We start from the raw sequence: 18,000 nt of genomic DNA, 5'->3' as shown, positions 1-18,000 counted from the left end.
GGGATATATTTGGGCAGAGTCAACATGGATTTATAAAAAGGGAAATCATGTTTGATAAACCTGTTGGAGTTTTTGAAGGATGTTACTTGTAGAACAGATAAAGGAGTTGCAGTATGCTGATGACACTTGCATATGTGCACACTCAGAGGCTGAACTTCAAACCCTCGTCGATGAATTCACACAGGCAAATGAAAGAATGGGCCTTAAGCTAAACATCCGGAAGACAAAGGTCCTCTACTATCCTGCTCCCACAGTGCAACACCACCCCCGACTATCAAGATGCATGGAGAATCACTGGATAATGTGGATCACTTCTCATACCTTGTGAGCCTCCTCTCAGCAAAGGCAGACATTGACGATGAAACTCCAGTGTGCCAGCGCAGCCTTCGGTCATCTAAGGAAAAGTGTATTTAACGACAAAGTCCTCAAACATAGCACCAAGCTCATGGTCTGCAGGGTTGCAGTGTTACCTGCCCTCCTGTATGCGTCAGAAACATGGAAACTGTACAGCACACATCTTAAAGACCTGGAGAGATATTAACAGCAATGCCTCTGCAAAATCCTACAAATTCAGTGGCAGGACAGGCACTGCAATGTCAGTGTCCTCTCTCAGGTCAACATTCCCAGTATTGAGACACTGGTCATGGCTAGTCAGTTACATTGAGTGGGCCATGTTGTCTGCATACCTGACACAAAGAACTCCCAAAACAAGCTTTCTAATCCGAGCTCCGTCACGGCAAGAGGTTACCAGGAGGGCAGAGGAAACGCGACAAAGATGTCTTTAAATCCTCTCTGAAAAAATATGATATCTCCACTGATTCGTGGGAATCTCTTGCCCAAGACTGCCCAAAATCGAGAAGAAGCATCCGAGAATGTGCCAGCCAGTTCAAACAACCCGACATGCCCAGGCAGCGACCAAGTGCAAACAGCTGAAGGGACGTTCAGAAATTTGAGCGTCTCATTCATTCGCCTCATCAAACACCACCTACCCCACATGTAGCAGAGTGTGTGGATCCAGAATTGGACTATTCAGACACCTTAGGGCCCACAACCCTGGAGTGGAAGAAAGTTATCCTCATTCCTGAGGGATTGCTTAAGAAGGCAGTAAAGGAGAACCAGTGGATGTGGTGTATTTGGATTTTCAGAAGGCTTTTGATAAGGTCCCACACAGGAGGTTAGTAAATAAAATTAGAGCACATGGGAATTGGGGGTAATATACTGGCATGGATTGAGAATTGGTTAATTGGCAGCAATATTCCATCTGCCATGTTCTTGCCCATTCATTGAGGCTGTCCAAATTCCCTTGCAGCCTCCTTGCATCCTCCTCACAACATACATTCCCACCTAGTTTTGTGCCAGCAGCAAATTTGGAAATATTACATTAGGTCCTCATATCCAAATCATGTATATGGATTGTGAACAGCTGGGGCCCAAGCACTGATCCTTGCGGTCTCCCACTAGGAACAGCCTGCCATCCTGAGAATGATCCATTTATTCCCATTCTGTTTGTTTTCCATTAACCAATACTCAATCCATGCCAGTATATTACCCCCAATTCCCACGTGCTGTAATTTTATTTACTAACCTCCTGTGTGCAACCTTATCAAAAGCCTTCTGAAAATCCAAATTCACCAACTCCACAGGATATGATATGCAATTATCCAATATCTGTTTATTTGTCTGCCTGTCTGCAGGGCCATCTGCCTCCCTTTCTGTCTGTCTGCGGGGGCACCTGCCTGTCTGTCTATCTGCCTGTCAGTCTGTCTACCTGCTTGTCTGTATGTCTGTCTGTCTCTCTGCCTACCTTCCTATGGAGTCGCCTGCCTGCCTGCGGGGCGCCTGCCTCCCTATCTGTCTGTCTGCCTTGCTGTCTGCGGGGGCGTCTGTCTGCCTGTCTGTCTGCCTGTCTGTATGTCTTTCTGTCTGTCTGTTTGCCTGTCTCTCAGTCTGTGTGCAGAGATGGGGGGCTGCGATTAGGGACCAAAAAGGAAACAAATGGTTGGACACGGCTGAGGTACAAAATGAGAAATTTGCACCTGTCTTTACTAAGGAATTCGATCCTTTCAAACTCACAGTGAAAGAGATGATAGTTGAGATGCTGGGTGGGCTAAAAATTGATAAATAGGAGGTACTAGAGGGGTTGACTGGAATTAAGATCGATGAGTCACCAGGTCCGGATGGTTGCTTAGGGAAGTATGGGTGGAATTTGCAGAGGTACTGGCTGCACTCTTTCAATCCTTCTTAGATACTGGAGTGGTTCCAGAGGGCTGGAGATTTGTAAATGTTACATCCTGTTCAACAAAGGGTGTCAGAGCACAGTGGCGCAGTGGTTAGCACCGCAACCTCACGGCTCTAAGGACCCGGGTTTGATTCTGGGTACTGCCTGGGCGGAGTTTGCAAGTTCTCCCTGTGACTGCGTGGGTTTTCGCCGCATGCTCCGGTTTCCTCCCACTGCCAAAGACTTGCAGGTGAGATGTAAATTGGCCATTGTAAATTGCCCCTACTGTAGATAGGTGGTAGGGAATATGGGATTACTGTAGGGTTAGTACAAATGGGTGGTTCTTGGTCGGCACAGACTCGGTGGGCCGAAAGGCCTGTTTCAGTGCTGTAACTCTAAATAAATAAATAAACCAAGCAGATTCAGGCCAGTCACTTTAACTTCAGTGGTGGGAAAGCTTTCAAAATGATAATCCAGGCCAAAATTAACAGTCAATTGGACAAGTATGGACAAATTTCAGAAAGTCAGAACAGACATGTTAAAGACAAATTGTTTTTAGTTAACTTGACTGAGTTTTTTCACCAGGTAACAGAAAGGGTTGAATAGGTTATTGTGGTGTATATAGATTTCGAAAAGGCACTTGATAAAGTGCCGCGGTGAGGCTTGTTGGCACCATTGAACCCCTGGACTAGAAGGGTCTCTGGTGACATGTAGATAAAATTGGATAAGTGAAAGAAAAACGAGATGGTGGTGAACGGTTGGTTTTTTTTCGATTGGAGGAAAGAAAACAGTGCTGTTCCACAGGGACAGGTACTCAGACATAATAATAAAAGCAAAATACTGCAGATGCTGGAAATCTGAAATAAAAACAAGAAATGCTGGAACCACTCAGCAGGTCTGGCAGCATCTGTGGAAAGAGAAGCAGATTTAACGTTTCGGGTCAGTGACCCTTCTTCGGAACTCAGGTACTCAGACCACTGCTTTTCATGATTTCTATTCATGAATTGGACTTGGGTGTACAGGGCACGATGTGAAAATACACAGATGACAAAACTTGGAAGTACGGTGAACTGTGCTATAGACAGAGCTAAGCAATCCCGCATGCAACTGTTCATTCAGATTAATGCTTTTCAGTCCTTCCACATGCATTTGTGAAAGATAGTGAACAATTAAACAATTATCCAAAGGAGGTGGCTCCACAAATATCCCCATCCTCAATGATGGGGGAGCGCAAAAGACAAGGATGAAGCATGAGCAACAAACTTCAGCCAGAAGTGCTGAGTAGATGATCCATCTCAGCCTCCTCCTCCTGAGGTTCCCAGCAACATAGTTGCCAATCTTCAGCCAATTCAATTCACTGCACATGATATCAAATAAGGCCAAAGGCACTAGATATAGAAAAGATTATGGGCCCTAAAAACATCCTAGCTGTATTACTGAAGAGTTGTGCTCAAGAACTAGCTGTGCCCCTGGCCAAGCTGTTGCAGCACAATCCTGGCATCTACCCAACAATGTGGAAAATTGCCCAAGTATATCCCATCCACAAAAAGCAGGACAAATCCAATCTGGTCATTTATCGCCCCTTCAGTCTACTCTCGATCATCTGCAAAGTGATGGAAGGTGCTCATTGACAGTGCTATCAAGCGGCACTAACTCAGCAATAACCCGCTCACTGACACTCAGTTTGGCTCTGTCAGGGGAACTCTGCTTGGACTAAATTACAGCTTTGGTCCAATCGTGGAAAAAAGAGCTGAATTCAAGAAGTAAGGTGAGAGTAGCTGCCCTTGACATCAAGGTAGCATTCGACAAAGTGCAGCAAAATTGAAGTAATGGAGATCAGGGGAACAAACTCCACTGGCTGGAATCAATTGTGGCATAGAGGAAGATGGTTGTGGATGTTGGAGGTCAATCATCTCAGCCCCAGGACATAGAGTAAGAGTCATTTATGGCACAGAAGGAGACTCCGACCCATTACGTCCATGCTGGCTCCCACGGAGCTATCCAGTCAGTCACATTCTCCTGCTCGATCCCCGTCACCCTGCAAGTTTATTTCCTTCAAATGGCCATCCAACTTTCTTTTGAAGACATTGATTGTCTCCACTTCCACCATCCTTGTGGACAGTGAGTTCCAGGTAATTACCACACACTGCATAAAAAAAAATTCTTCCTCATATTTCCCCTGCATCTCTTGTCCAAATCCTTCAATCTGTTTCCCTAGTCCTTGCACCATTAGTTAAAGAGAACAATATTTCTTTGTCTAACTTATCTCAGCTTGCCATAATCTTGTACACTTCTAATAAACCCTCCCTCAATCTCCATTGTTCTCAGGAAAACAATCCCAGCATTTCTAACCGAAACCTGTAACTAAAATCCCCCATCCCTGGAACCATTCTGGTAAATCTCCTCTACATCTGCTCAAAGCCCCTCACACCTTCCTAAAGTGTGTGACCAGGACTGCATGCAATGCTCCAGTTGGAGCCTAACCAGAGCTTTACAAAGGTTCAGAATAACTTTTTTGCTTTAATACTCAGTGCCTCTCCCTATGAAGCCTGTTATGACCAAGGTGGGAGTAATGCACTGTTAATTCAGTCCCACTACTCCAGAGGTCACAGCATATTAGTAAAGTTTCGCAGCTACTAGAAAAACAGCCAAATTAATTACTATTTATGCCCAGAATAAAACACGCCAAACTCGGTTTCTTGAACAAGAAAATTAACTATATATTAATAAACCAAGTTTTAAAGATAATGGGAAGAATCTATAGGTATGAAAAGTTTTATAATTACTGAATCTTCCTCACCCTCATGCACACACATACATTCAATTACATAGAAATATAGAGTAATAGGAGCACGAGTAGGCCATTTGGCCCTTCGAGCCTGCTCCGACATTCAATACGATAATGGCTGATCATCCAAACTCAGTACCCTGTTCCCGCTTTCTCCAGGTATCCCTTGATTACCAATGGTTAACTGGGGAAAATGGTGATATAGATTTTATAACAGTTTCTTAGGGATTGGAAAATAATTGGGGTATTCTTCTGGTGGTATTTTCCTGGATCAGTGAGGTGTCCCAGAGTTGAATAGTCAAATTCCATTTGATGTTTGTCCAGGTGAAATTAATGAATAGTCTATGGTGGGTAGACATTCACAATAGTTCATCTGCAGCAGGCATCACACAGATCTTTCAGCAACAGGCTGTAGCAACAGGTCTATTTAAATTTTAAAGTAGCAGTCTAACAGTCAAGACTTTCTTGAGATTTCAGGAACTTTCGAAAATACAAATGTCAACAGGACTTACTCTCAGCAAAGGAGCCTTCTCCAGAGAGCACAGCAAATGTATAATTCACTCTTGAGACAGGGATTCTCGACTGGAGGCAACAGAAACTTGCCCCACTCAAAATACAGGCTTCCTTTCTCCAAAGCAGGGTTTCTCCACAGAGTGTAGCAAATCCTCTTTTTTCTGGGTCCCTTCCTCTCTATTCAGGCATAAAGGGCAACAAGGGTTTTCGCTCCCAAAAATTAGATTTTTGCAACTCCTTCAAAGTTCTTTTGACTTCATGAAGAGATTAAACTCTTACTTGATGCAGAAATTATTCTTAAAGAGAAAGTTTTCTCAAGGCTGTATTCCTGGCCAGTTTCCAGCAGTAACTATTAGCTGCTCACAGGTCCCCTGATTTTTTTTCCATACTGCCAAAATGAAACGGGAAGCCTTTTCAATAGGAGTCACAAGACCGTCGTAAAATCTTCCTGTTGCTTGGAAACACATTGCCCTGCAGCCTGGACTTTCAAATACCACATGTCTCTGCAGTCAGTGTTCACAGAAAATAGAAACAGGTCTTAAAGGCACACAGGCCTCTTAGGTTTTTTTAGGGTGCGGCACAGTGGCGCAGTGGTGAGCACCGCAGCCTCACAGCTCCAGGGACCCGGGTTCGATTCTGAGTACTGCCTGTGCGGAGTTTGCAAGTTCTCCCTGTGACCGCGTGGGTTTTCGCCGGGTGCTCTGGTTTTCTCCCACAGCCAAAGACTTACAGGTTGATAGGTAAATTGGCCATTGTAAATTGCCCCTACTGTAGATAGGTGGTAGGGAATATGGGATTACTGCAGGGTTAGTATAAATGGGTGGTTGTTGGTCGGCACAGACTTGGTGGGCCGAAGGGCCTGTTTCAGTGCTGTATCTCTAAATAAAATAAAAAAATCAAAACTCCTATGACAAACCCAAGATCTTATCTGTGTTACTAATCATTCTCAATATGCCCTCCCACCTTCAAAAATCAATTCACATGTACCCCCAGGTCCCACTATTCCTCCTCACTCCGTAGAACTGTGCCATTAAGTCAATATTGCCTCTCACTGTTCATTCTGACAAAATGCACTTGTCAATATTAAATTCCATCTACCACCTCTCTGCCCATTCTGCTAGCCTATCTATGTCCTGTTGCAGGTGGTTCATGTCATCCTCACTGTTTGCCACACCTTCAAGTTTGGTGTCATCTGCAGATTTTGAGATTCTACTCTGTATTCCAAGATCCAAGTCATTTATATACAGCAAGAAAACCAGTGGCCCAGCACTGACCCTTAGGGAACACCACTGTCTACCATCCTCCAGTTTGAAAAACAGCAATTTACTATGACACACTGTATTCTTTCTTTAAGCCAATTTTTTATCCAATTGGACACTGACTATTCCATGAGCCTCAATTTTATTAGCTAGCCTTTTATGTGGTACCTTATCAAATACTTTCTTAAAATCCATCCAAACAACATCCACCACATTCCCTTTGTCAACCTTTTCTGTCACTTTATCAAAAAATTCAAATTTGGTCGTCAAACATGATTTCCCTTTTACAAATCCATGATTAAGAATATTAACTTTGCCCTGCACCTCTAAGCATATATGGCCCTCTTTATCCCTGATAGGCCCCACTCCACCTCTTACTATCTGCTTACATGCCAGTGGAAAATGTTTGAGTCGCCTTTAATGTTGATTGCCATTCTATTCTCATTTTCTCTCTTCGCGAGCCTTATTTTCCTCCTCACCTCCCTTCTCAACTGATTGTATTTGGCCTGGTTCTCACTTGAAGAATTCACATGACATGCATCATACACCTTCTTTTGTTCGGGGAAGGTACTGCCCTCGAATGTGGACATTTTAGTACTCAAGCACTGAAAACAACAAGATAACCTGTAATTAAGTTTTTAAATTATTAATAGGGATCAATTTTGTTTCCCGCTTCCAAGTTTCCGTTTGTCTTTGTGTTTAATCCCAAATGTGAGTCCCCAAAGTTCCGTTACGGTCAAGTGAGAAGGGCCTGAAAAGCTTCCCTCTTTTCCCTCTTTTCCCTCTCCTTGTTTGATTGCAACAGGTTTAATTCTTTTTTAAAGTGGATGTACTGGCAAATTCAGTAGGTGTTTGATTCCTTATTTTCTATGATCATAACAAGAATCAACCGGAGAGGTTTTCTTGAGTTAACAAAGAAAGAGGCTAAAATTATTGTCCCTAAACTGAACGAATAAAATAATGAACAATGCACCAACTTTCACTCACACACACAGATACACACACCCACTGGAGGTTTACACACACACAAATAGGTTACAGAGTGGGGAAAGATAGATTGGTTGAGTTAGAGTCCATAGAAAAAAGGCATATACAGTCTGTGATGTTTGATAATTCAGCTGGCTTCCAGCTAAATTTTGTGATCCTGAGGCTTTTAGTTTGTAGAGGTAGATGACTGGTTTGGTTGGTCTCTTGGAGGCAGCGTTGCAGATGATTTCCTCCAAAGGTTTACTGGTCGTAGCCGCAGTATGCAGAGGTGGTCAGTCACCGGGCAGGATTTGAAAGCTTTCATGCTGGAATGGAGAGAGAAAGAGAAGGACCTCCCACTTGGGTCTGCATGTGTCAGAGTCCAGTTGCTTCTCCCTTCTCTACTTGAGAAAGACACAAGCTTAAAACCACAGATGGGGAGGGGCTTGTCACATGACAATCACTCAGTGATTCAAAACATAGCAGTTAGCAGTAATTCGCTCTTATTAAAGAGAAAAAGAACAAACGGTTCCCTTAAACTTCCTGGGTCTTGGTTCTTTCTGGGAAATGCAGCCATTTCCTCTCCCTCCTCACAGACTTTTGCAGTGCAGGATACAGTGCTGCAAACTAGGCAATCATCTTAAGCTGCCAGCAAAGTCATCCTTTTAGCTGGTCTTTTCGAATGTGTTTTAAAAAGCATTTTAAATTCAGATCTCCAGGCAGTGGATTAAAAAAAAATATCATTGAACAAAACACATTGGCGTAACAATATCCTGGTATATTGAGCACCCAATCCTTGCCACTGATAATCCAGATTTCCGTTATTGCCACGACATCATATTCCCATACTGCTATTTGTGCTTATAACTCATCAACCTTAATCACCACACTTTGTGCACTTACACTCTGGCATTGTAACCCTGTCTTTGCATTCCTCGTAGTCCTTCTCAATCCATCCGATCTAATATGGAACTAATCCCTTTTTTTTAGTTTTAGTTTTAGAGATACAGCACTGAAACAGGCCCTTCGGCCCACTGAGTCTGTGCCAACCATCAACCACCCATTTATACTACTCCTACACTAATTCCATATTCCTACCACATCCCCACCTGTCCCTATATTTCCCTACTACCTACCTATACTAGGGGCAATTTTATAATGGCCAATTTACCTATCAACCTGCAAGTCTTTTGGCTGTGGGAGGAAACCGGAGCACCCGGAGGAAACCCACGCAGCCACAGGGAGAACTTGCAAACTCCACACAGGCAGTACCCAGAATTGAACCCGGGTCGCAGGAGCTGTGAGGCTGCGGTGCTCACCACTGCGCCACTGTGCCACCCAAGCCACTGTGCCGCCCACTTCTCCAGTACTGTCTAACACTCTCACCTTATGCACCTTATTCCTCTTTTTGACGACTATATGCTGGTGTTGTCCCCCTGTCAAATTAGTTTAAACCCTCTCCAACTACACTAGTGATCCTCCCTGCGAGGATTTTGGTCCCTGTCCTGGTGAGGTGCCAGCAGCTTCCTTTAAATAGGTGCCTTCTGCCTGTGAACTGCTCCCAATGGCCCAGGAAACTAAAGCCCTCCCTCCTGCACCATTCTTCAAGCCATGTATTGATCTTCCCTGTCTTCCCATTTCTACTCTCGCTAATCAGTGGCACTTGGAGTAATCCAGAGATTACGATCTTTCAAGATTATACTCTTTATCTTTCTCTCAAGCTCCTGAAAATCTGAACACAGGACCTCAATACCAGCCTTTGCTATGTTGTTGCTATCAGTGTGCACTGCAACTTCTGGCTCATTCCCTTCCCCCTTCAGAATATTCTGCACCCTCTCCATGATGTCGTTTACTCTGGCACCAGGGTGGCAAAACACCACGCGGGGCTCCCAATAACATTTAAAGAAATGCCTATGTGCCCTCCTGACTATGGAATCACCTATAACAACTTCATTCTGCCCTTTTCTGCTCCCTCCTGTACAGTCCCTTGTCCATTGGTTCAATGGTCTGAACTACACTCCTTCAAGGTGTCATCACTCCCAACAGTCTCCACAGCTGAGTACTGGTTTGTGAGTAGCACACACCCTGAAGACTCCTGAACTTTCTGCCTCATCCTAACCTTCTGGATGGCCACCCATCCTGAACTCCTAATGCCTGTGGGATGACCAGCTCCTGCTCTCTGATGCTCCGCACTGTTTCCAGCTGTCCGTCCAGCTCGAAAATCCTAAGCTCCAGCTGAAGCTATACACATGGTTGCCCAAGACTTATGAAGTGTCTTGAAGTTCCCACATGGAACAGGAATTGCAAGCAACAGGTCACAGCTGCTCATCCATGATCTAAACAAAAACCCACTATTCCCTTTTTGAACAAACTATTTTGTAGCCTGTTTAAATTATCAATTGTAATTAATACATCTAGTCCTGCTCTGTGCTTATGCTCTTATTGAAACACTTACTTAATTTTCCAGCTCCTAATTCGAACCACTACCGCCCTGCTGGTCTCTGTCCCTCTCACTCTGTCTCTCTGCTGCTGATATTTGAAGCTCCCCTTATATTCCAAAGCTATTCTGATGAACAGTCACCATCAAGGGGCTGATGCTGTAACTGATGCTGAGATCAGGTCCCACGGGTTTGAGAATGTATCAGGATGGAAGTGGGAAAATATTAATCTGCTGCTTTACACCTGTGAGTGAGAACTGAATAGATTTCCACTTACACGAGAGAATATGAATAAACAAATAAGAATGGAATCTACTTCACACATTACTCCATTTACAATCAGTTGGAAGTAAAATCAGTTGGAATGATTTATCATCAATTGCAATGTTATATCATTAATCTGATCCAGCAAACCTTAAATGATCTTAAAAGCCATATCTACACCATATATCAATCAATCAGCTCCTCTGAGGCATGCACAGTGATAAATGTGGTGGGGAAACAGACTCTTCAACAGGAATAAAACCCACCTGATTATCCTCCTCTTAAACTCAATGCAATGAATATCAGGCTGGTTCTGTAAAGGACGTGCAATCTTTCTTCATCACTTTTTATTCCACCGCCCTCTTCAGGTGCTGTTTAACACCCAGATGGCAAAGAGTAAAATCTGCTCCCAGGACTCAATGCAGAGAGCAGACTGTTCATCAAAAAATCACCCAGTAACATTGTCGAGGGAACAATGTACTTTCAATCACACAGCAAGCAGAATAAACTGAATACATACAATTGTTGGATATGGAAACTTGCATAATGAAGGCAGTGTTTACAGTTAAATATCATCTACATATTGAAATCGAGATATGGTCACTTACAAGGAACCCAACAGCAACTGACAATCAGGAGCAGAGTTAATGCAGTTACAGTATTAATACCTGGGCATAAAACTTACCAGGGACACCAATAACGGCGAGGGTGGGAAAATAAATATCCTCGAAATCCAGAAGAATCTTAAAGACCAAATATTCAAGTGTATAAATCCGATTCATTCTTTCCATTTCTGCTGAACATTGATCCCGGTTTGTGCTGGAGACCAATCTCGTACTGACTCTGTCACTGAGCGAAGACCCTTATGTAAGGCAGGAGAAATCCCCATTGATATAATTATGAGGCAAGGAGGCTGACATTACTTACAGTGACTGAACAAAAAGATTCCATTAATCTCTTTTACACAACACATTGCAATATCATAAATTATATTTAGCCAGATATTGCACAATGGAAAGTGAATCTCCCCAGAGCCCAGGGAAGAATAGACTGGGTGAAATCCACAGTCTGACAGCATTGGGTGCAGTGATGAACAGATTTATTTGCAGGTTTCCCGATATTTCTGTGATATAATGTGTTCTGTGATTTCAGAGAATTTCTATCCAATTAACAGGGTGGACTTTAAACTCAGCCAGTGAGACCAGACCATGTGGTACAGACCATGGGGCGGCACAGTGGCGCTGTGGTTAGCACCGCAGCCTCACAGCTCCAGCGACCCGGGTTCAATTCTGGGTCCTGCCTGTGTGGAGTTAGCAAGTTCTCCCTATGTCTCCGGGTGCTCCGGTTTCCTCCCACAAGCCAAAGACTTGCAGGTTGATAGGTTAATTGGCCATTATAAAATTGCCCCGAGTATAGGTAGGTTGTAGGGAAATATAGGGACAGGTGGGGATGTGGTAGGAATATGGAATTAGTGTAGGATTAATATAAATGGGTGATTGATGGTCGGCACAGACTCGGTGGGCTGTAGGGCCTGTTTCAGTGCTGTATCTCTAAACTAAACAGCCCCTGACAATATTCTTTGCTCATTTCTGGAGATCCAGCTCACATATCATTCTATTTCCATTGCCCTTAAGACTCCAGGAGGTGGTGGTGCAATGGTAATGTCACTAGACTAGTAATTCAGAGCCCAGGCTAATGCTGCGGGAACATGGGTTTAAATCCCATAACAGCATGTAATGAAACTTGAATTCAATTAATAAATCTGGAATTAAAAAGTTAGTCAAATGGTGAGCATGAAACCATGTCGATTGTCTTCGAAACCCGCTTGGTTCACTAATGTCATTTTGGGAAGAAAATCTGCTGGCCTTACCTGGTCTGACCTACATGTGACTCCAACCCACAGCAATGTGGTTGACTTTTATAAGCCCTCTGAAAATGGCCCACAAAGACACTCAGTTGTATCAAACTGCAAGCACTGTTGGTGTACATACAGCCCAATGAGTGCAGTGGTTCAAGTAAGCAGCTCACCACCACCTTCTCAAGGGCAATTAGGGATTGGCAATAAATGCTGGCATAGCCAGTGATGCCCACATCCCACGAATGAACAAATTCACTCTCAAGTATTTCTTATACATATTCTCTCACTTCAAGAGGCAGAGTCACATTCCAAGGAATCCCCACCAAACAATGACCTAATTCCTGAATTTTGACCGAGGATCTGAGTTATGTGAAGAGAGGAGAGAAACTGGGATGGTTCTCCATAGAACAGAGAATAGTTAGTGTCGATTTAACAGAGATGCTCACAATCATGAGGGATTTTTGACAGAATCGAGAGGGAGAAACTGTTTCCACTGGCAGGAGGGTCAATAACCAGATGACACAGATTTAGAACAATTGGCAAACAATCCAGGGAGGATATGAGGAGAAATTTGATGCAGTGATTTGTTGTGAGCTGGACTGCAGTATCTGAGAAAGTAGGAAGCAGATCCAATCGTAACTTTCCAAAGTAAGTGGATATATATTGAAAAGGAGATATTTGCATGCCGATGGGGGAATAGCAGCAGAGAGGCAATAGAGTGATATAGCATTGAAACAGGCTGTTTGGCCCACCGAGTCTGTGCTGACCATCAACCACCCATATATACTAATCCTACATTCATCCCATATACCCTACCTTCCCTCAATTCTCCTCCCTACACTCGGGGCAGTTTACAATGGCCAATTTACCTGTCAACCTGCAAGTCTTTGGCTGTGGGAGGAAACTGGAGCAACTGGCAGAAAAACACGCGGTCACAGGGAGGACTTGCAAACTCCGCACAGGCAGTACCCAGCACCAAACCTGGGTCACTGGAGCTGTGAGGCTATGGTGCTAACCACTGCACCACTGTGCCACCCCATAATAATTGAATCTCTCGTTCAAAAAGATGGCACAGACTCCTTCAGTGTGGAATGATTGTCTATAAACTGCTACTATTTGCATTTGTATAGTACCTTCAGCATAATAAAAAAGGTCCTCAGGCTTTGCACCTGAGCATTTTAAAACCACATTTGACACCGAACCACATAACGAGATATTAGGTCAGATGACAAAAAATTTCGACAAAGTTCTAGGCTTTAAGGATTGTTTTAAAGGAGGAAAGCGAGGTGGCGAGGCGGAGAGATTAAGAGAGGGAATTCCACATTTTAGGGCCTAAGCAGCTGAATGCATGTCCATCAATGGTGGAGCAACTAAAATTGGGAATGTTCAAAAGGCCAGAATTAGAAGTGCACAGGTATCTTGGAGGTTTATAGGCTCGTGAAGATGACAGTGATAGGGAGGGTGAGGCAATGGAGGGATTTGAAAGCAAGGATAAGGATTTTAAAATCAAGATATTGCTTGAGAGGGAGTCAATGTCGATCAGCGAGAACAGTGGTGATCGGGGAACAGGACTTGGTGCAGGTTCGGACACAGGCAGCAGGGTTTTGGATGACCTCAAGTTTAAGGAGAGCAGAATGTGGAAGAACTGTCAGGAATGTGTTGGAATGATCAGTTTGAGAGGTAACAAAGGCATGAATGAGGGTTTCAGATGAGCTGAGGCAGGGGCTAAGTTGGGTGGTGTCACAGAGGTGCAAACAGCCATGGGTCCTAGCTAAGCTGCTTTTTTGTGGGATATGTGCAACATTCCTTATTCTGATGAAAGGTCACAGACCTGAAACATTAACTCTGTCTCTATCTCCACAGATTCTGCCGACCTGGTGAGTATTTCCAGCACTTTCTGTTTTTATTCCTTTTTCCAGTCCGACTCGGGCCCTCTTGCTCATCTCTTTTTCTGGTACATTGATGATTGTATCAGTGACGGTTTCTGCTCTCATTCTGAACTGCAAAACATCATCAACTTTGCTTCAAAGTTCCACCTTTCTTTCACCTTCACATGATCCATCTCTGACTCTTCCCTTCCCTTCCTTGACTTCTCTGTCTCCATTTCTGGGTCTAGGCTTTCAACAAATATTTATCTGAAGCTCAGTGACTCCGACACCTACATCAACTGCACTTGCTCACACCCTGCTTCCTGTCAGGAATCCATTCTATTCTCACAGCACACCATCTCCATTGCATCTGTTCTGATGACATAACCTTCCAGTGCTTCTGATATGTCTTCCTTTTCTCCTTAACCAAGGATTTCCCCACCATGAATAACCGGAGCCTCAACCGTGTCTGTCCCACTTCCAGCACTTCTTCTGTCAGACCTTGCCCTCCTTCCCAGAGACATGATAGGGTTCCCTCTGTCCTCACCTTCCACCCTACCAGCCTTTGTATTCAATGGATTATCCTTCACCATTTTTGCCAGGTTCAGCGCGATGCCACTACCAATGATATCTTACTTTCCCCTTTCAGCATTCCGAGGGGACTGTTTTTCCCACTACACTCTGCTCTGTTCCTCAATCACCCCCAACACCACCTCCCTTTCACACAGCACCTTTCTATGCAAGGACAGGAGATGTAAAACCTGCCATTTTACCTCCTCTCTCCTCACCGTCCAAGGTCGCATAACACTCCTTCCAGGCGAGACAGTGCTTTATGTGTACTTATTTCAATTTACTGCACTGTGTTCACTGCTCACAATGTAGTCTGCTCTACATTGGGGAGACTGAACATAGGTTGGGTGATCGCTTTGCAGGACACCTCCATTCTGTCTGCAAGTGTGACCCCAAGCTTCCGGTCGCCTGCCATTTTAATTCTCCATCTTGCTCTCACACTGACCTCTCTGTCCTTGGCCTACTGCAGTGTTCCAATGAAACTCAATGGAAGCTCGAGGAACAGCATCTCATCTTTTGATTAGGCACTTTACAGCCTTCCAGACTCAACAGTGAGTTCAACAATTTCAGACCATAATCTCTGCCCCTTTTCTTTTTTCTTTTCTTTGCATGTTTTGGCCTTACAGTTGTAAATGTCTTGTTTTTGCTTTCTGACAGCGGCTGTTCATCATTCTATCATTCACACCTCGTTTAGACAGATCTTTTGTTTCTTTACTGGTCCCATGACAACTCCCTTTGGCCCTGCTCCACCAACTCTTTTGTCATTTAATCTCCCCTGTCTTCCACATTATCACAGACCATCTATTTTGTTCCTTTTCAACCTTCCCCGTTTCACCTGCTGAAAACCAATGATATTTCTAACTTTTCCCAGTTCTGATGACAGTGGGGAGGTGTTGGAGGAGGATGCTGTGGTCAACTGTGTCAAAGGCTGCAGACAGTAGAGAAGGACGATTGGGGATAGAAAATCTTTGTCACAGTCACATCGGATGTCACTTGTAACTTTGACAAGAGTTGAGTTGATACTATGGCAGGGGTGGAGGCCTGATTGGTGGGATTCAAACATGGAGTTCCGGGAAAGATGGGCACGGATGTGGGAGATGACAATCCTTCAAGTACTTTGGAGAGGAAAGGAGGTTGGATTTGGGGTGGTAGTTTGCAAGGACAGTGGGGTGAGGGTTATTTTTTGAGGAAAGGGATGAAACTGCAGATTTGAAGGAGAGAGGGAATCGTTAACGATATTGTCGAACATGGGACCAGGAGCGGTTATTGGCTGATCAGCAGTTTATTGGAATAGGGTCAAGGGAGCAGGAGGTGGGTCTCATGGACAAGATGAACTCAGAAAGGGAACAAGGGGAGATAGGAGAGAACCAGAGAAAGATGTGAGTTGTTCAGAGCTAAGGCAGTGGGGAGTTTAGAGGAGGTTTGTCCTGGTGGGTTAGTGGAAAGGAGGAACATGGCAGAGGCAGCTGATCAGATGGTCTCAATCTCACTTCGTCACACTTATTGTTGGAGGTGAGAGTGGAGGAGACAGGGGTGTAAGATATGATAAATTGAAGGGGTTTAATGCTCATTTTCAGATGGAGCCCAAGCTGGGACAGCAACATGGGAGTAGGATGATCGAGGAGTACTGAAAGGTTTGGGTTGGGAATTGAGAGTACCTGAGAGGGGAGAAGTGAAAGTAGGCAGGACGGTAGAAGAGAGGCATCGAGGAGGGGTAAAAATAAAAGAAGTTAAAAAAAAAGAACAAAGAGTGATGGGCTCGGGTCCGGTGTGGCAGCTAAAATACACATTCGAATGGACTCAGGGAAGCCTCAGGTTACATGGATCTGTTTATATATAAATTAGGGAACATAAGTACCTGCCAATAGACGAGAAATGGACGATAACAGGAAAGAGTCCAGAGTTTAAGACAGAGGTCCTGTGAGGGGATAACGCTAATGGAGTCAGGGTGGAGTCAGCACAGAGCATCATGAACTGTTGTCGAGTTCGGAGACAGGAAAAGCAAGTGAAACCCAGAAGCTATTTGAGGGTCAGATTATGGCCTATGTATGGATTGCAGCCTACATTTTGACTGTATGGCCAGACTTCCAAATAAGATTCTATATATTGAATCAGTGTTGAAGCTTGTGATATTAAGTCAATTCTCAAGATTATTTTGAATACGGAAGCACTCCCCCAACCCTCGTAAAAGTCTGTACAATCACACGTTGAGATTTCCAGTTAATGTCGGCTCGTTCATGCGAAATACTGAATAAATGTTGCTTTCTATGAATACTTCTTTTATCTTCATGGGATCATCAATGGCAACGCCAGCAGTTATTTCCCATCCTTAATTGCCTTTGAGAAGGTGGTGGTGAGTTGCCCTCTTGAACCGTTGCAGTCCATGTGGTGTAGCTACTCCTTGAGTGTTGTAAGGGAGCGAGATCCAGAATTTTGACCCAGTGACAATGAATGAATCGTGATATGGTTCCAAGTCAGGATGGTGTGAGACTTGGAGGGGAACTTGCAGGTGATGGTATTCCATGTGCCTGCTGCCCTTGTTCTTCAAGGTGGTAGAGGTTGTGTATTTGGAAAGTGCTGTCGAAGGAGCCTTGGCAAGGTGCTGCAGTGCATCTTTTAGAGGGTACACAAAACTGTTACTGTGCAATGGTGGTGGAGGCAGTGAATGTTTAATGTGGTGGATGGGGTGTTGATCAAGCTGATTGTTTTGTCTTGGATGGTATCAAGCATCTTGAGTGTTGTTGCAGCTGTGCTCATTCAGGCAAGTGCTGAGTGTTCCAACACACTCCTGACATGTGCTTGTCAATCGTGGACAGGCTTTGGGGAGTAAGGAGGTGAGTTACTCACCACAGAATTCCAGCCTCTGACCTGCTCTTGTAGCCACAGTATTTATATGACTGGTCCAGTTAAGTTTCTGATCAATGGTGACCGCTCCCCTCCCCCACCCCCAGGATGTTGATGGTGGGAAATTCAGCAATGGTAATGATGTTAAATCTCAAGCTGAGATGGTTCGATTCTCTTTTGTTGGAAATGGTCATTGCCTGGAATATGGAGCTCTGAAGGGGGAATTCTGACTGAAGACATTATTACTGGGACAGTTTTAACTAAAACAGACAGGTTGCACAATGTTCAGCACCATTCACAACTCCTCAGATACTGAAGCAGTCCGTGTAGAAATGGAACAAGTCTTTGACAATATCGAGGCTTGGGCTGATAAGTGACAAGTAACATTCACGCCATACAAGTGCCAGACAATGA

The sequence above is a fragment of the Heterodontus francisci genome, chromosome 40 (assembly GCF_036365525.1).
Source record: "Heterodontus francisci isolate sHetFra1 chromosome 40, sHetFra1.hap1, whole genome shotgun sequence".
NCBI classification, from domain to species: Eukaryota; Metazoa; Chordata; class Chondrichthyes; order Heterodontiformes; family Heterodontidae; genus Heterodontus; species Heterodontus francisci.
The sequence above is the reverse complement of the archived record's forward strand: the minus strand, read 5'-3'. Positions refer to the sequence as shown.